General features: G+C 44.6%; 1 long non-coding RNA gene across 1 annotated transcript in view; it reads left to right on the top strand.

The window, feature by feature from the left end:
- LOC124789710 overlaps positions 1-19,172 on the top strand; it is a 753,651-nt gene that overhangs the window by 126,161 nt on the left and 608,318 nt on the right. The gene's annotated exons all lie outside the window — the stretch shown is intronic.

Below are 19,172 nucleotides of genomic sequence, written 5' to 3'. Positions count from 1 at the left end.
GCGGGATTAGCCGAGCGGTCTGAGGTGCTGCAGTGATGGACTGTGCGGCTGGTCCCGGCGGAGGTTCGAGTCCTCCCTCGGGCATGGGTGTGTGTGTTTGTCCTTAGGATAATTTAGGTTAAGTAGTGTGTAAGCTTAGGGACTGATGACCTTAGCAGTTAAGTCCCATAAGATTTCACACACATTTGAACATTTTGAACACTCACCTAGGATTAGAAAAACCAAGACAGTCACTTCAGTAGTGCCATACATCATAGAATGGGCTACACTCAGAGAAACTGAACGTCGACCAGTAGGCGGGATCACCAGACTAGCAACTGCCTTATCAAAATTTGAATAAAACTGTGTTCCAGACCGGGACTTGAACCTGGAACATAGCGAGCAGTATCCTATTACACGACCTCGCTCAAGGTCAGTGATGTGTTGACGACGGCGTCTTTGTCGCCTTAAAGTCATTCTTGAATAACATTAACTCACCATGTCCAATCTCAAAGGTAACTAACGTTCTCGACCGTTACATCTTGTATTTAAAACAAACCTGCTTTACATCCTCATAGTGGCGCTACTATTGCAACTCTTATGCGACTGGCTCGAAATTTCAAATGTCGCAAGACGCCTACCAACTTCCGTTTATGTCGCACATCTTCTTCTCGGTGTTGCGATTTTTTTTCTGTCAGAGTACATCACTACTTCTGAGCAGACTATGAGGCGGAACTGCAGGTTCTTCACATAAAAGCCGATGAGAGAAGGCTGACACTTTGCACTGAACGGGCAGCCCCTGCGCTGTTCTCGATATATGGCAACCAGAGCGTGCCTTTTCTTTCCAAAGTCAGCTTCCTATTGACACTAACCACAATGTACAGTAAAAAGAGATCTGATTTCGGACGAAAACAACAAAAACATACTCCTTTGCGCTCGTAAATGGAACTGTTTCGTCATCTGCACTCACTTTTCGGGAAACTCTCGAAATGACTAAATCTTATTCTAAAGAGGGGTATGAAGCAGGCTCTTTCGTATTATGAAATCAATATGGCGATATACGATAGGTAAGCTTTAGAGGTAACTGGAACATGAGGGCCAAGGATTTTTGTGTGTGGCAGAATATGGATAAACAGGCGATTGTGATCACTCAGCTTACAAGAAACACAAACACGCACACGCATACACACACACACACACACACACACACGCAAACGCACACACACGCACGCGCAAAAGCGCGCGCGTGTATTTCTTGTATATCTGGACAGGTGCTTAGTCATGAATCTTCTCCCTTAGGATCCAGCACCATGTCATTGTACCAACAATTCTTATCTCTCTGAGGATTCTACAACCCACTTTCTCGTAAATTTGTATCGACGGTGATAAATTTCATGCAGTCAGGAGGGGGAGGAGAAGAAGGGAGATTAGTGTTTAGCGTCCCGTCGACAACGAGGTCATTAGGGACGGAGCACAAGCTCGGATTAGGGAGGGATGGGGTAGGAATTCGGTCGTGTTCTTTGTCGAAAGAACCACACCGGCATTTGTCTGAAGCGATTTAAGGAAATCACGGTAAATTTGGAACTGGAACATTGGAAGATATTACTCCACATTAACTGCTCAGGCCACGCAGAACCAAACATCAGTCTGTACTACTTCTTTTCTTCAGAAAATTTCGTCTCGATGTCGGGGGTCTGTCGCCGGTTCTATTGCCTTGTGTCTTTGAGTTCCAGATCCGTCCCTGTCACTTTCTCGGATTTGACAGAAGATAGTTTCCTGTCCGTATGTCATCCGCGTAGTCGACATTATGTCAACAAAGACTTCTTTGGGATCGTTTTGGCTCTCAATTAGACAAAATAGATTTTTCAGCAGTTTATCACGTGGAAGACTTTCTTGGTTTGTAATGAAACGTCTATTCGGGCTGTTTGTCCGCAAAGTTTCAGATGTCTTTTCCATGCAGATTAACTAATTCGTTCCGTCACGGCATACAATCATTCTTGGCTTTTTCGCATTCAAATACCGTCTTTGATCTTGTTTCCTGCAAAATTTGCCGTTTCTTTTCCTCGATAACAGTGACGATTAATGATAATGGCTCAACTGTCTAGAGTGCTTCTGGGAGAACGACTGTGTGGTAAAGACAGATTTTGGCTATGGTTCAAATGGCTCTAAGCACTATGGGACTTAGCATCTGAGGTCATCATTCCCCTAGACTTAGAACTACCGAAACCTAACTAACCTAAGGACATCACACACATCCATGCCCGAGGCAGGATTAGAACCTGCGACCGTAGTAGCAGCGCGGTTCAAGACTGAAGCGCCTAGAACCGCTCGGCCACAGCGGCCGACTTTTGGCTATGGCTGAACTAGATTTCTTGTTATAAATATTCCGGGTGATAGTGAAGGCTTTTTGCAATTTTACTTGACGAGATATTGCTCTCTTCCGTTTCCATTGTTGGCAGTAATTCCACTGTGGTACGTGAAGTGTTGAATGTGAGTTACGTTGAGATATCCCGTCAGAGATTTGGAAGGAGTTTTTGCCAGCAGTCTCATGAAGCTTCTCGAGAGCCTGCCTGCCTACATAGGTAGCTCCGGTAGATTTAATCAGAGAACAGGTTTTTCAAATGCGTAAAAGGGGAGGAGCACGCTCTGAATTAAAAGGGGACAGCCATATGGTTTTCAGTATCGCATCGAAAAAATAAAGTGACGAAGTTAACGTTTCGTTTGCTCACACTTACATGTCTGCAGTTTTGGAATACACTGACAAGGGGAGGCCACGACGTTTGGAACGCGGATTTACTGCAAACTTCGTACGCTCGTAGTACTCCATGAGGACAACAAAACGTGTAAGCAGTAGCGCGTACTTCTCAAGCGTTACTGTGAAAATCGCAAGATAATTTTGGTCGTCAAATATATACGAGGGTTATTCCAAAAGTAAGGTCCGATTGATTGCCAAATTGAAACCACAGTGAACATCAGAAATGTTTTACTTGTAACAATTAGCTACACCTTTCAGCTACTTCTCTACGTAGTCGCCGTTCTGACTTAAGACTTTTGTCATAGCGTTGTACCAACTTTTCAATAGCCTCATCATAGAAGGCAGCCGCCAGTGCTTTCCGCCAATTCTCCACGCTGGCCTACACCTCGTTGTCTGTGTCAAAATGTTGTCTTCAAAGACAGCGGTTCATGTGACCAGAGATGAAACTCAGGGGGAGACAATTGCGGACTGTATTGTGGGTAATCTAACATTTCCATTTGAAAACGATGCAGGAGCATCTTCATTGCCCCTGCAGAATGCGGCTGAGAATTGTCGTGAAGACGAAACAGCACGACAGTTATGTAATGTTGGCTGCATAGCTTCAGGCGAAATTTCTCACCAGGCCCTCGTACTTGGCGGCAGACACTATTTTCTAGACATCTTTACGCACTCACTGCGAGCTCAGAAATGAGAAGAGCGACGTGATGCTAACTGGGGTTATACTAGAGACACTACCCAACACATCTGTGCAAAGCTTTATCGGATTTTCATAGTCGTTTCCATTTCGCGACCGATCGGACCTTACTTTTGGAATAACCCTCGTATATCTGTGCGTGGCCATTTTAACCACGAAGCGGCTGCAGCCGAGTGGTGACGGCTCGGTAGCTCAGCGTGTTCGGTCAGAGCGTTAGCTTCCCTTTATAATAAAATAAACTGAGCGAACAGATGAACGAACAAACTGAACGGGTGTCATCGGACGTCCGGCCTGAACAAATTCAGTGAACAGTGTAAAACAAAATTTGTTTTTAAGACGCTATTAAAATACACTCGATACGGCATAACCAATTATCAGCGCCGATTTTTAAGTTAATACTGCGTTATGCATGGTTTGCTTCCAAACTATCGTCTGAAAGAGAGGTTTTTGAAAATGTTAACAAGGTTTGTTTTTCCACATAAAACGTCAAAAGACCTCGCGTATGCGGAAACAAAGCATTTATTCAATGGAGCTGGTGCCGTTTAACTTTATGTTTTCCATGTTTTTACGAAAAATACCATCCTGCAACTTGTACTCGTAATGTCGAAAGCGACGATTAACTGTACATCTTTCGAAAAAGCCGTCTGTGCCGGTCAAAACTTGGAGGTAACAAGTCGTTTCGGGCTCCTTCCAGGTATAAGGGATTTCTCAAATCACGGACAAGCATACATTTTTAGTGTGACTTTATGCATTTGGTCGTTTACTAGTAGATAGTTATGAATATTACATTATTTGTGATAATAAAAATTAGTAGACTGCCAAATAACATTGTAAATTCAATAAAATTTCATCCGATGGCACGTACTTTCTCCATTATATCAGTTGTAACATAAATAATAAAGAAAATGACTCTATTGAAAATAAAAAAAAACTGACGAACGCAACTCGATCCAGCGATCCAGCGGCTTGAACGCCAAACGCTTTTCATTAAAAAAAAAAAAAAAAAAAAAGATTGTTCTATAATGTTCGTTGAATTTGTTCAGGACGGACATCCAATGACACCCATTCAGTTCGTCGATGATCCGTTCGTTCAGTATTTTTTTTTTTATTATTATTATAAAGGATAGCTGACGCTCTGACCGAACACGCTGAGCTACCGTGTCGGCACTACTCAGCTGCAGCCGCTTCGTGGTTAAAATCGCCGCGCACGGATATACAGGGTGAGTCACCTAACACTACCGCTGGATATATTTCGTAAACCACAACAAATACTGACGAATCGATTCCACAGACCGAATGTGAGGAGAGGGGCTAGTGTAATTGGTTAATACAAACCATAAAAAGATGCACGGAAGTATGTTTTTTAACGCAAACCTACGTTTTTTTAAATAGAACCCCGTTAGTTTTGTTAGCACATCTGAACATATAAACAAACACGTAATCAGTGCCGTTTGTTGCATTGTAAAATGTTAATTACATCCTGAGATATTGTAACCTAAAGTTGACGCTTGAGTACCACTCCTCCGCTGTTCGATCGTGTGTATCGGAGAGCACCGAATTACGTACGGATCCAAAGGGAACGGTGATGGAACTTAGGTACAGAAGAGACTGGGACAGCACATTACGTCCACATGCTAACACCTTTTTATTGGTCTTTTTCACTGACGCACATGTACATTACCATGAGGGGTGAGATACACGTTCGACGGGCGTTTCGTAGGACGTGGAGGACGCATAAATTGGCCAGCCCGTTCTCCTGATCTTACACCTCTGGACTTCTTTCTGTGGGGTACGTTAAAGGAGAATGTGTACCGTGATGTGTCTACAACCCCAGAGGGTATGAAATAACGTATTGTGGCAGCCTGCGGCGACATTACACCAGATGTACTGCGGCGTGTACGACATTCATTACGCCAGAGATTTCAATTGTGTACAGCAAATGATGGCCACCACATTGAACATCTATTAGCCTGACATGTCGGGACACACTCTATTCTACTCCGTAATTGAAAACGAAAACCACGTGTGTACGTGTACCTCACCCCTCATGGTAATGTACATGTGTGTCAGTGAAAAAGACCAATAAAAAGGTGTTATCATGTGGACGTAATGTGCTGTTCCAGTTTCTGCTGTACCTAAGGTCCATCACCGTTCCCTTTGGATCCATATGTAATTCGGTGCTCTCCGATACACACGATCGAACAGCGGACGAGTGGTATTCAAGCGTCAACTTTAGGTTACAATATCTCCGGATGTAATTAACATTTTACAATGCAACAAACGGCAGTGATTACGTATTTGTTTATATTTTCAGATGTGCTAACAATACTAACGGGGTTCCATTTAAAAAAACGTAAGTTTGTGTTAAAAAACATACTTCCGTGCATTTCTTTATGGTTTGTATTAACCAATTACACTAGCCCCTCTCCTCACGTTCGGTCTGTGGAATCGATTCGTCAGTAGTTGATGTGGTTTACGAAATATATCCAGCGGTAACGTTAGGTGACTCACCCTATATATTCGACGATCGAAATTATCTTGGGATTTTCTCAATAACGATTGAGAAGTACCCGCTACTGCTTACACATTTTGTTGTCCTCATGGAGTACTAGGATTGTACGAAGTTTGCAGTAAATCCGCGTTCCAAACGTCGTGGCCTCCCCTTGTGAGATGCTAGCACCAGAATACTGTTGGAAGCCGCTCGAGGATCCAGAATAAAATGCCGCATCCCATTGATATAGTGGAGTGAGTAAGTACGCAATTCATGTTCAGTTTGTTTGGACACACATATCTGCATCACTGGTGCACACTGAAATCCCCACCCCACAGCAACACGGCATGCCGGTAGCGGAGCTGAAACACATGAGCGCAGCACATTGGTGAAGCGGAGAGCGCCGAGCACTTACTTTTAGGCTAGATTAGGGACGTGCTAAGGTTCTGTGTACCAGAACTGCAGACACCTAGCTGCAAACAAAAGGAACATTACTTCCGTAACTTTGTTTTCGCTGTCGTTATTAAGACTTTGTCCACACATCTTACTCGTATTGTGGTCCTTGCTGACGGAATGTTCACTTCTTAAGTTGGTACTTCTTACTCGAAACATTGTAGCTTACCAGTGACCCACCGCCCCGCATACGTGGCACGGAAACGACGCGCTCGATGCACACTATGTGGCAGAAGCTTCACGCCGGATCTGGAAGTCTAGCTCATCTCTCGCGTTCAGGAGAACCGTCGCGCCGCGGCGCTGCTGCTGCTGCTTTTGACAGCTGTCGGCACTGTCGGGGGAATCCCCCAGCGAGGTCCGGGCGACGGCGGCGGCGGCGGCGGCCATCTCGTCGCATTAGCGGGGGCCGCGCGCTGCGCCGGCGGGGGCGGAGGGGGCGGCGCCAAGTGTTTGAAATAGCTATTTGCCGGCAGCGCGCAGATGAAAAAGCGCGCGCGCTACAAAGGGGGGCGGCTGGCTCGCCAGATAAGACTCGCGGCGCGGCTCAAAAGAATCCGCCGTTAATTATTGCGAGGTGCGGCCCGCTCGCCTCAAAGGCGGCGGCAACAACGGCGCATGCGCGCCCGCGTCTGCAGGGACTCCACGGACGTCGCCTCTCTGCTTAATTACGGCCATTAAATCGGCGCATTCGCTTTTAATTAACACAACGATGCCAATCCGGGGACAGCGGCGACGTTTTTAATTTTCGATTCCGTCGGCCGGCCGGCCGCGGGTGCGTTCCTCCATTAACACTCTTTTTTCCGGTCGCTTTAATTTGAATTGCCAATACCACACTCGTAAGCGTTTCGCTTTACGCACGAGCGAAAGGCGAGAGCACGCGCATCAGTTTTGCATCTGTTACTCGTGAAGCTGCACCAAAAACAGAAGCCAAAAAATACACTGCAACATCTGGCGAGAGTTACTTTCTAAGTTATCCTACGACACTCAGCAGTTATTACTCATCAAGTGTTCATAACAATTAGAAAACTGGATGTCACATTGAACCAGAAAGCAGGAGGTCAGCTGAATTCATTCCACTCTCTCCAGATGAGAGGAAGTAATGCGGATGAAATCACTTAAGATCCAAACACTATTTATGATATCAGTGATTAATGCTAACGAATTTTGATTTCCAATGTAGTGCCTATATTTGTTCGGAAGTAATAGCAGAAAAACCAGTGGCAGTGATAATTCTCGCCAGGCCTGGAGGAGTAATCAGATTGTCTGACGGTTAAGGCAAGAGCTTGCGAAAAATAGGAAAATCTAGTTCAAAATGGTTCAAATGGCTCTGAGTACTATGGGCCTTAACATCTGAGGTCATCAAGCTAACAAACCTAAGGACATCACATAATCCATGTCCGAGGCAGGATTCGAACCTGCGACCGTAGCGGTCGCGTGGTTCCAGACTGAAGCGCCTAGAACCGCTCGGCCAGACTGGCAGGGTCAGTCCCAGTCTGGTACACATATTCACAAATGACGACACATTCAAACAATATAACATCCACTCAACTATATTGGTCAAGAACCTAACTGATCCACTTTACATTCCACTGTAGTGGCAGAAGTAACGGGATCCCTCGTAATATCGAGTCGAACCTCTTTTTGCCTGGCTTACTGCACCAGTTCGACATGGCAGGCACTCCGCAGGTCGTTTGAAGTCCCCTGCTGAAATACTGAGCCATACTGCCTCTACAGCCATCAGTAATTACTAAAGTGTTGCTGGTGTAGGATCTTGCACACAAACTTCTCGATTATGTCTCATAAATGTTCGATGGGATTCATGTCAGACTATCAGGGTGGCCGAAACATTCACTCGAACTGTCCTGAATGTTCGTCAAGCCAGTCGCGAACAATTGTGGTCCGGTGGCAGCGCACTGTCATCCATTAAAATTTCATCGTTGTTTGCGAACGTGGAGTCATGAACAGCTGCAAATGGTCTCTAAATAGCAGACCATAACCATTTCCAGTCAATGATCGGTTCACGTGGACCAGAGGACACAGTCCATTCTATGTACACACAGCCACACCAATATGGAGCCACCACCAGCTTTCACAGTGCCTTGTTGACAACCTGGGTCCAAGACTTCGTGGGGTCTGTGCCACACTCCAATCCTACCATCAGCTCTTGCCAACTGAAATCGGGACTCATCTGACCAGGTCGCGGTTTTCCAGTCGTCTAGGGTCCAACTGATATGGTTAGGAGCCCAGGAGAGGCGCTGCAGACGATGTCGTGCTGTCAGCCACAGCGCGTTAACGCCATATTTCGCCGGACTGTCCGAACAGATTCGTTCGTCGCACATCCCACATTTATTTCTGCCGTTGTTTCAAGCATTGTTGTTTGTACGTTGGTGCTGACAACTCTACGCAAACCCAGCTATACTCGGTCGTTCAAGTGAAGACCGTGAACCATTCCGTTGTCCTTGGTGAGGGGTAATGCCTAAAATTTGGTATTCTCGGCTCACTCTTGACACTGTGGATCTCGGAATATTGGATTCCCTAACGATTTCAGAAATGGAAAGTCCCATGTGTCTAGCCCCAACTATCATTCTGCGTCCAAAGTCTGCTAATTCCCGTGGGTCGGGCATAATCACGTCAGAAACCTTATCACATGATTCGCATGAGTATAAATCATTGCCCCTCCAATGCACTGCCGGTTTATATCTTGGGTACTACCGCCATCTGTATATGTGCGTATCGTTATTCTACAACTTTCGTCACCTCGTTCTATAGCCGGCCGGAGTGGCCGTGCGGTTCTAGGCGCTACAGTCTGGAACCGAGCGACCGCTACGGTCGCAGGTTCGAATCCTGCCTCGGGCATGGATGTGTGTGATGTCCTTAGGTTAGTTAGGTTTAATTAGTTCTAAGTTCTAGGCGACTGATGACCTCAGAAGTTAAGTCGCATAGTGCTCAGAGCCATTTGAACCATTTTTTGAACCTCATTCTACCGCTTGTTTCCCAATATCATAATCTTCCAGCTTCCGGAACCACTACGAAGTCAGCTCTGAGACCTCGAATATACTGCGTGTTTCAAAATGAACGTACGTCTTTAAGGCTTTGTAGCATTTATTACATTCAACTTACATTCATGAATAATATATTAAATGAAAGAGCAACTGAGGTTTCGAATTAAGTTATATGGTTCCATACACTTTTTTAAGTCTCAAACATGATGCAGACTGAAGCGACAAATGAAGTTTTGTACCAAAGCCGGGATTCGAGCCCGTCTCTTGTGTCTGCATACTCACGTCATAGATGTTTGAGACCTGAAAAGGTCTCTGGCACCATGTAGTTCCATTTGGTTAAAGCACCTGCGCCCATGTTTCAGGCAGGATCCCCAGTTTCGGTCGGTGTTGTGGTGCTGTACCAATACAGATGGAGACCCTCTGCCATGCTGTTCGAGTACGTGGGGAGCACCAAGTTGGCTGAGACGCGAATGAGAATTTGCACTGAGGGAGGCAGGCAGGCGTACACTTGCGCGAAGCCACTGTGCCAGGGTGGAGTAGTGGTTAGCGCATTCGCCTAGTCGGTGGGATACCCAGGTCATAATCCTCGCCTTGGAACAAAATTTCATTCGTCGCTTCAGTTTGTTTATATACGCTCATGCTCATAAATTAAGGATCATGCTGAAAATTGTTTGCGGGTTTAAATGACCTCGGGGTATGACCGTGCGGCGCATTTGACCTGCGGTCGTCGCACGGTGGCACTGGCAGCAGTCCACATATGTCCGTTGTGCGGATCAAACTTTTCTATTGGACATTGTGGACGGTCTGTCATTGTAAATCACTTTAAGACGAAGAAAAATCACTTGATTGTTCAAACGAAAATTCACTTCTTGATAAAATACGTAAAAGTATGGTGACAACGCAGCAAAATAATTGTAAAAAATCATTTGGGATCATCCGAGTGCATGTCCTCTAAATTTTATCAATACGATTTGTATCCCGTTCTTCCCGAACTGTCCCAGGTTTTTTAAGCCTTTTAGTATGTCCCGTTTTTTCATAGAAATTAAGTGGATAATCTAAGATATCAATGAGTGTGAGATGCAGTGAATGTTCGTAACTTTGTTTTTCGGGATGAATATCTGTGTGTATAATATTCCCTTCTAGACTACGCACCTGTGTATCAGGCAAAGCTGATGAAAAGAAAATTTGCTGGATATGGATATTGTGAATCTCAGTCTTTACTTTATCTATACAGGTCACATTAGTTTGCGACAAATGCATAATTCGGAACGAAATTTCTTGCTTATAGAGCTGCAGTAATCTAGAATTTAGTTACTAGTTTTTAGCGATTATATCACATTTCATATTTTGAGCAATATAGGCTGCAGCTGCTGTTGCTGCCGATTAAGTGCTCGAGCAGACTTGAAACCTAAGATTACCAGTCTCTTATACAATGGAATCTGTGTGAATCATCTGTATGTGTCTAGAGTCAGTCCAACGCACAAGTGCGAGAAAGTGGTCTAAATGTTTGCGCAGCGTTAATATGAGGTAGGACGTTGGATGTGGAAAACCGCCTAAAAACCATGTCCAGGCTGGCCGGCTCACCACCCTCATCCTTAATCCGCAAAGCGAATTCGATCCGGGTCAGGGTCATTACCCTAGGCCCTGCAAGCGGCAGGTTACCGCGCTCGGCTAACTGTGTGGGTAGCTACGTAGATCAGCTATGGTTTAATAAATATTTGTATTGTATTGTATTGAACTGGGGACCTAGAAACGACGGAGAGGCTTCGTCCCCGCCGTAGCCCTCAGTGGTTCACAAACCCACAACAGGCTACTGCAGTCCACTCACCCCACCGCCGCCCCACACCAAATCCAGGGTTGTTATAAATATTTAGTATTTTCATACTGAATTACTTAGGTTTTTTGTACGTTACTCTTTTATTTTTAGAAGTTGTTAGGATATTGGTGCCCGAACCCAATTTTCCTTCTGGTGCTCCTCAATTAAAAATTTATAATACGCAGTAAACAGTAGACAAAATAAATACGCAACTGCTTTCTATGTTTAATGATTGGGATGTTAGCACCAAAAATCTTTGTTTCTCTTAGTCTCGATTTTCACAGTATGTAGTATCCTCCACAGAATGACGTCGAACATGACGTATCAATTTGTACGCTTGACAGATAGTCCATACGTTATGGCTAGAGTTGCTTCTATTCCGAAAGAAATATTTGGTATTTCTGGTACAGTACACAAATGTCGCAATAAATGGTAGGATTAGCGGTAGTATGGGTAGGATTGGTAGACAAAGAAACATAAGTGAGTGAGTGAGAGAGGAACTGGGATCAGACGACTTCCCTTTGCGTCTTGTTTCTTTGTTTTGTACATAATTAGAATTGCGAATCGTTCAACGTTACTCCAAATGTGTATTTCATATCTTTACAAAATATAAATTCATTATGTAAGTAATAAAAATTAGCTGCTCACGTAATTTCTGCGCTTTTTAGTAACCAAAGCAATTTCTTTAGATGTAAGTGCAATTTACATGCACTAACATAAAAAATCTATATAATTATTGTTGTTACTTTGTGCTCAATAGATCGTTCTTCGTCATGATCAAAGGGAAGAGTCTCCTGTTATTATTGGTAAGTGCGCAAGTTGTTTAGCAATATTATAAACTTGATTCGTACAAGCTCGACGAAGTATTGAAGCGATGTTTGATATTCCTTTGTTTTGCGTTTTTTTAATTTTATCTCTCTTGAGGAAATTGCATTTTCTAGCACAGTATGCTAAATCTGTAGTCCTCTTTTTTATTTCTACATCAACGTCCGTCTGTCTGATATTACAAATCAACAATTTTCGAATAAAACCTGAATTAAACACCGTAAATTTCGATTTTCCTATAAATACTGTTTATCTGTAAGTATCAAAAAGACGATAAGCATGTAGAAAAAAATGTTCCGTAAGTTACGCGGCCCTTCATGTATCGTCACTCAGTTTCACCGCTTCCGGTTTCTAGAAGAATCTAGTAAGACACTGATCACATACGCATACCAAGCGATTGAAATGAGGTAACGCCCGACAGATATGCAACACACCTAACATTCAGGTAACGCGGCTACGCTCATAACTGACCAAAGCCACTTGTACAGCTACCATAGTCCACACTTACTTAAGATAGTCTACAGTAGCTTACTGAAGTTTTACTAGTATACTTGATGCTCAAAGTCAAGGAATTCTATCGAAACCTGCAATTTATACGCTTCATGTAGCGTATCCATTTTGCGACGAACTGCTGACACACACCTCCGTTCCATCAGATGTTTGCATTATTTTGGTGCCCATCTGCATGATCAGTAATAATCGTGGTAAAAGCTCTGGATTGTAATTTGGAAGCGAGTAATTCAGCACGCCCTCTAACGCCGCCTGCACCCGGGAACGGAAGCTCAGTGACGTAGGAGAGAGGAAATGGAACGACAGGAAAGAAGTACCGCCGGACGACAGAAAACAGCGCCACTCGGTAATTGCCGCCATTTAAGTGGCGTATTCAATTTTAATTAACAGAACGGCTTCGGGACGTTTTTAATTTCCGATTTCCGTAGCGCCGCGCGGCTCGGTCGCCGCCGCCACCGCCGCCTCTGCCGCTAATGTTTGCCCATTGTCGTTTTTGCCGCCGTTTGCCGCAGTACCGCACGCTTCCCGGTGGCGGGCCGCCGTTACTCTGAAATGCATTCTGTCGCTCTGCGTGGCCACTCGTTCCGCTAATAGAACGGCGGGTGGAAATAGTAAAATTTCCCCTAAATTTCTCAAAATCATGTGAAAACGAGTTTAAACTTTCAAGCCGTTTGTTTCGTCCTGTTGGTTATTACACAAATGCCGAAAGGCTTATTTAGAAGCGGTATGTACGACAAGGTTTCATGTCCGTATATAGGGAGTGACAGGTGTAAGTGGAGAGACTTTTACATGTGATATTTTCATATTTACAGTCTGCCCCGATAGCTGAGTGGTCAGCGAGGCGGTCTGTCGCGCCAAGGGGCTCCGGTTCGGTTCCCGGCTGGGTCGGAGATTTTCTCCGCTCAGGGACTGGGTGTTGTGTTGTCCTCATTATCATTTCATCATCATCAGTGGAAGGCAACGGGAAACCGCCACTGGAATCACTTCCCTCGACGCTCGTGCAGTGGACCTCTCTGACGAGGCTTCCCCCATGACAAGACCTGCCGTAAGGCAGAACACAAAGGTTTTTTAATATTTACAGGCATGAGTGTGATGGCTGTTTCTTTCTGTACTTCGAATGGTCTTCCCGCAAACACACGACTTGATGTTTTCCGCACCACTATCGAGGAGAACGTGGCAAGTGCCATAACCCGATTTCCCAGAAACTTCGCTCACTGGAAGAGGAGCCAGAATAAGCGAAAACATGTGTCGTCTTTTCCCTAGATACTAGACTGTTCAAGACCAAACGACAGTCAAAGCTTTTGAGGTACTTTATGTGCCTTTCAGGACTTAACATCAGCTGAAGTTTTGGCGCAGTGGGTAGCGTAGCGGCTTCACATTTTTGCACCCCATGTTCGAAACTCGATCATTTTTTTACTTTTTATTTTTTCCATCTATTTACCAATGCCTATAGAAGATTATGGCATGAATGTGTAAAACAATAAATGGAATGGAAAAATGTGGAATTGTTTCCGGTCAAATTCATGTTGTGTAGCTTGTCAGTTCAAAAATGGTTCAAATGGTTCTGAGGGAAAAAAAAATTGTTCGAATGGCTCTGAGCACTATGGGACTTAACTTCTGAGGTCATCAGTCCCCTAGAACGTAGAACTACTTAAAACTAACTAACCTAAGGACGTCACACACATCCATGCCCGAGGCAGGATTCAAACCTGCGACCGTAGCGGTCGCGTGGTTCCAGAGTGTAGCGCCTAGAACCGCTCGGTCACCCCGGCCGGCTAGCTTCTCAGTAATATTGGTGGTATTGCATACTTGTTCCCGAGAAGTGGGTTTAGGTTGGCTATCAAATATACCCGTTTATGCCTGGAGCTTGCAAGGAGGGTCTTGTGTTCAATCGATTCTGACCTGGAACTGGTAAGGAAAACACACCGTTCCCAAGTTAGTTCTCAAAGTGAACAGACAGCACTGGACCATGGACACATACGAGGTGCAGCAATAAAATAATGAGACTGATGTGAAAAAAATGTTGCTTACCGTTTTAGTCAAGTTTAGTGTTGTCTCCTTCAAAGTAGTTCCCTTCTGATTGCACACACTTTTTCCAGCGCTTCTGCTATTGATGTTAGCATTTCTGGAACTCATCTTCTGTAATATCCTCGAAGACCCTAGTCACAGTCTTGTGTTGTTTGAAAATGGTGTCCCTTGACCGCCGTTTTGGTTCTTGGAAATATAAAAAAGTCGCACGGAGCGATATCTGGTGAATAAGGTGGCTGTGGTAGTACTGAAATTTGTTTTGCGGTTGAAAATTGCTGTACCGACAGAGCAGTATGGGGTGGCGCATCTTTCTCATACCAAGATCTTCAGTTATTATTAGACGAACCGTTTCTCGATTGATGTTGAGTTCTTCTGCAATCATACACATATAATCTTCGATAATATCGTACGAGTTTACGCACCCTGGCCAAGTTGACACCCGTCCGTGAGGTTGATGGTCGTCCACTACGATCTTCAACATTCGTTCTGCCTTCACTAAGCATTTCATGCCAACGAAATACTTGAGATCTTGACATAACCTCCTCTCCAAAAGTCTTCTGAAGCTTACCGTAAGTTGTCGTCGCGTTTTCACCCAATTTAACGCAAAAAGAAATGGCACACCGTTCCGCAGTATTATGCGGTTTCCGTGACGAGAGACACAAACACGTGTTAACTTATTACAGCACAACTCACGACTGAGCAGTTGGATCGATGTGCTGCTTCGACTAGAAGCAGCTTATACACCAAGGTCAAAGATATTGTGCCTATGCAAGCCTGCAGGGTTGCCACATCTTGCAAAGAAAATCAGTCTCATTACTTTATTGTTGCACCTCGAATATTTTGTAATAAATGTAAGACACTTACTCTAAAACCCAGTAGTAAAATAACGCCCTTGATAGGAAACAATCGCGTAGTAACCTTCTACTGACATGGGTAGATAAATGAGAAAGAGAAAACTAAAATAAAAACAAGTATCGAGATTCGATCATGGGGCTGAAGTGTGAATCCGTGACACTACCAACTGGACCAACGCTTCCATTGAACTTATTGCCCTATAGAAGGTATCTAAATTGCACTGAAAAGAAACGAATGAGTCTCTACGGTTAAGTCGAGACACGTATTCGCTTATTTTGACTCCCACTGAGCGGAGTTCCTGGAAAATCAGGTAATGGCACTTTATGTGTTCTCCTTGTAAGCGGACTACGCCTGTGAGTGTACACTTACCGTTTTGCGTCCGCGCATCAACATATGACGTGCTGGCCAGGGGAAAATGAGAATTAATGACTTGCTCTTGTCACACATACTCAGAGGTGTTACACAATCTGAAAACATACTACTTGTAATAGCTATAATTATTAGTCTGTAAACGATGTAAATACTGATCTAATGTTGTTCAGTACGCCGTCCTCAGTCACCAATAGATACATCTGCACTCATACCCATTACGCTCCATATGTTTCTAACCTACCTATGACGTACGAGGACAGGAGAAACAAAAGAGCTCGACAGTTAAATTTTTGGGATTAAAATTTCATAATGAATTCAGTTGCGAGGAGCATGTAACAGAACTGCTTAACGCACAAACTAATCGTTGTTTTATGGCGTGCTTTCGGGTGTTCAGAGGAGTTGTTGATTCCACGTCTGCGTGCAACATTTCGACGCCTGACCCAGGTACTCCTACTGGGAGATACGTTACTGCTGCCCGGTCTTCTACCAGACTGAGCTATTGCTGGTGCGGTGCCGCTGTTTATAGCCGCATTCGTCTCCCTGCGCCCGCTACAGCCTGTCTTGTTCACTTTATTTCCAGAGCCCGCGCTGTTATTCCGAGAAACGCATTTTCTTTCAGCTTTCCTCAGTTCTGGTGGATTAGATGCCCTACGAGATCTTAATAAATTGAGGGCAAGGTCGCAAACAATGTTTAAATTGTAACCTCGGTCCCCGCTTATTAGGTTTTCAGACGTCTGTCTCTATTTACACAGACTCCGTAATTACATTGTCCCAGAAAAATTGCGTTTGCGCCACGATATTGGTCTCGTCGTATTTCATTTCGTGATTATTACTGAGGCAGTGCTCCGTGACAGATAATTTGCTTGTTTCAGTTAGGTTGTAATTCGTGTTCTTTGCAAGTCTCCTCGAGTGTCATAGTACTCTGGCCACACACGACATGCCACATTCGCATGGAATATGGTAAACATCCGGCTTTGCAGACGCAGATCGTCTGAAATATCGTAAAGAAGACTAACTTTGTCAATGGGAATGAAATGCGCACGAGATGCATATCGATCATTCCGGGGATTGGGCCAACACAAGGCTCATTAGCGATTGATAGCAGTCTCAACATCTTTCTCAGCCGCTGTTGAATATGATTGCAATTCCCGCTCAATATGTCGATCTGAGTTGCGATTCCTTCGGAACACTGTACATCGCTGTTTTAATTCTTTGGCGGAGCTTTCATTGACTGGCAGCGTTCGAGCTCTGTGCCTCAGTCTTTAGCAAGCTGTTCCTTTTTAAAGGATGCTGATGTCTATAGTTGTGGTGATAATGTATGTTACGCTGTGCCCTTGGAATCCCTCCGTTCTTAACTAGGACACCGTGGAATGGTAGCTGGTTTTTCATCCAAGTATAAGGATGGGTAGAGTTTCAATGAATCCAAACAAACCTTTAATTTATGGATGTCTATCTTATTGCACGGACGTGAGACTTTAGCTGATGATATATATGAGAAAAAGTACTACCACAGCTGTATCTTGAGAATGTCTTTATTCTATCACACGACTAGTTTCGGCGGCACATTACTGCCATCCTCAGGCCCCACCACTGCCAAAAGAGTATTTGATTTCTATGGCGCATTTACTGTGGGGGTCCTGTTTGCTAGCTTGAGGATGGCGGTAATGCGCTGCCGAAACTAGTCGTCTGATAGAATAAAGACCTTCTCAAGATACAATTGTGGTAGTACTTTTTCTCATAACAAATTTTTATTTGCAGTGTGACTGCTGACATAACGGCTTAAATATATCGCTTACCTTCATTCCACAGTGTCTTACACTATCATACGCTACTGGATTAAAATTGCTACAACACGAAGTTGACGCGCTACAAACGCGAAATTTAACCGACAGGAAGAAGATCCTGTGATATGCAAATGATTAGCTTTTCAGAGCATTCACACAAGGTTGGCGCCGGTGGCGACACCTACAACGTGCTGACATGAGGAAAGTTTTCAATCGATTTCTCATACACAAACAGCAGTTGAACGGCTTTGTCTGCTGAAACGTTGTCGTGATGCCTCGTGTAAGGAGGAGAAATGCGTACCATCACGTTTCCGACTTTGATAAAGGTCGGATTGTAGCCTATTGCGATTGCGGTTTATCGTATCGCGACATTGCTGGTCGCGTTGGTCGAGATCCAATGACTGTTAGCAGAATATGGAATCGGTGGGTTCAGGGGGATAATACGGAACGCCGTGCTGGATCCCGACGGCCTCGTATCACTAGCAGTCGAGATGACAGGCATCTTATCCGCATGGCTGTAACGGATCGTGCAGCCACGTCTCGATCCCTGAGTCAACAGATGGGGACGTTTGCAAGACAACAATCATGTACACGAACAGTTGGACGACGTTTGCAGCAGCATGGATTATCAGCTCGGAGACCATGGCTGCGGTTACCCTTGACGCTGCATCACAGACAGGAGCGCCTGCTGTGGTATACTCAACGACGAACCTGGGTGCACGAATGGCAAAACGTCGTTTTTTCGGATGAATCCAGATTCTGTTTACAGCATCATGATGGTCGCATCCGTGTTTGGCGACATCGCGGTGAACGCACATTGGAAGCGTGTATTCGTCATCACCATACTGGCGTATCACCCGGCGTGATGGTACGGGGTGCCATTGGTTACACGTCTCGGACACCTCTTGTTCGCATTGACGGCACTTTGAACAGTGGGCGCTACATTTCAGATGTGTTACGACCCGTGGCTCTACCCTTCGTTCGATCCCTGCGAAACCCTCCATTTCAGCAGCATAATGAACGACCGCATGTTGCAGGTCCTGTGCGGGCCTTTCTAGATACAGAAAATGTTCGACTGCTGCCCTGTCCAGCACATTCTCCGGGTCTCTCACCAACTGAAAGCGTCTGGTCAATGGTGGCCGAGCAACTGGCTCGTCACAATACGCCAGTCACTACTCTTGATGCACTGTGGCACCGTGTTGAAGCTGCATGGGCAGCTGTACCTGACGGCCAGAGGTGGTTGTTCTGGGTACTGATTTCTCAGAATCTATGCACCCAAATTGCGTGAAAATGTAATCACATGTCAGTTCTAGTATAATATATTTGTCCAATGAAAACCCGTTTATCATCTGCATTTCTTCTTGGTGTAGCAATTTTAATGGCCAGTAGTGTATTTTGAAGTAACTCACCAGGTGAATCTGAAGTTAATTGCGTCCAGAAGCGTGTAACACGAGTTATTTACCGTTTAAATTCAAGAAGGGCTTACAGAAACCTGTTCATAGAACTGAGAACATTAACAACTTTTCAACATGATTATCCGTTAATGAAATTTGCTGTAAATACGAGGGTTGGAACTTTAATAGTGGCAACTATTTATTGACAGACCGT

This window comes from Schistocerca piceifrons, chromosome 3 (assembly GCF_021461385.2).
Source record: "Schistocerca piceifrons isolate TAMUIC-IGC-003096 chromosome 3, iqSchPice1.1, whole genome shotgun sequence".
Lineage (NCBI taxonomy): Eukaryota > Metazoa > Arthropoda > Insecta > Orthoptera > Acrididae > Schistocerca > Schistocerca piceifrons.
This window is presented reverse-complemented; position numbering and strand designations above follow the sequence as displayed.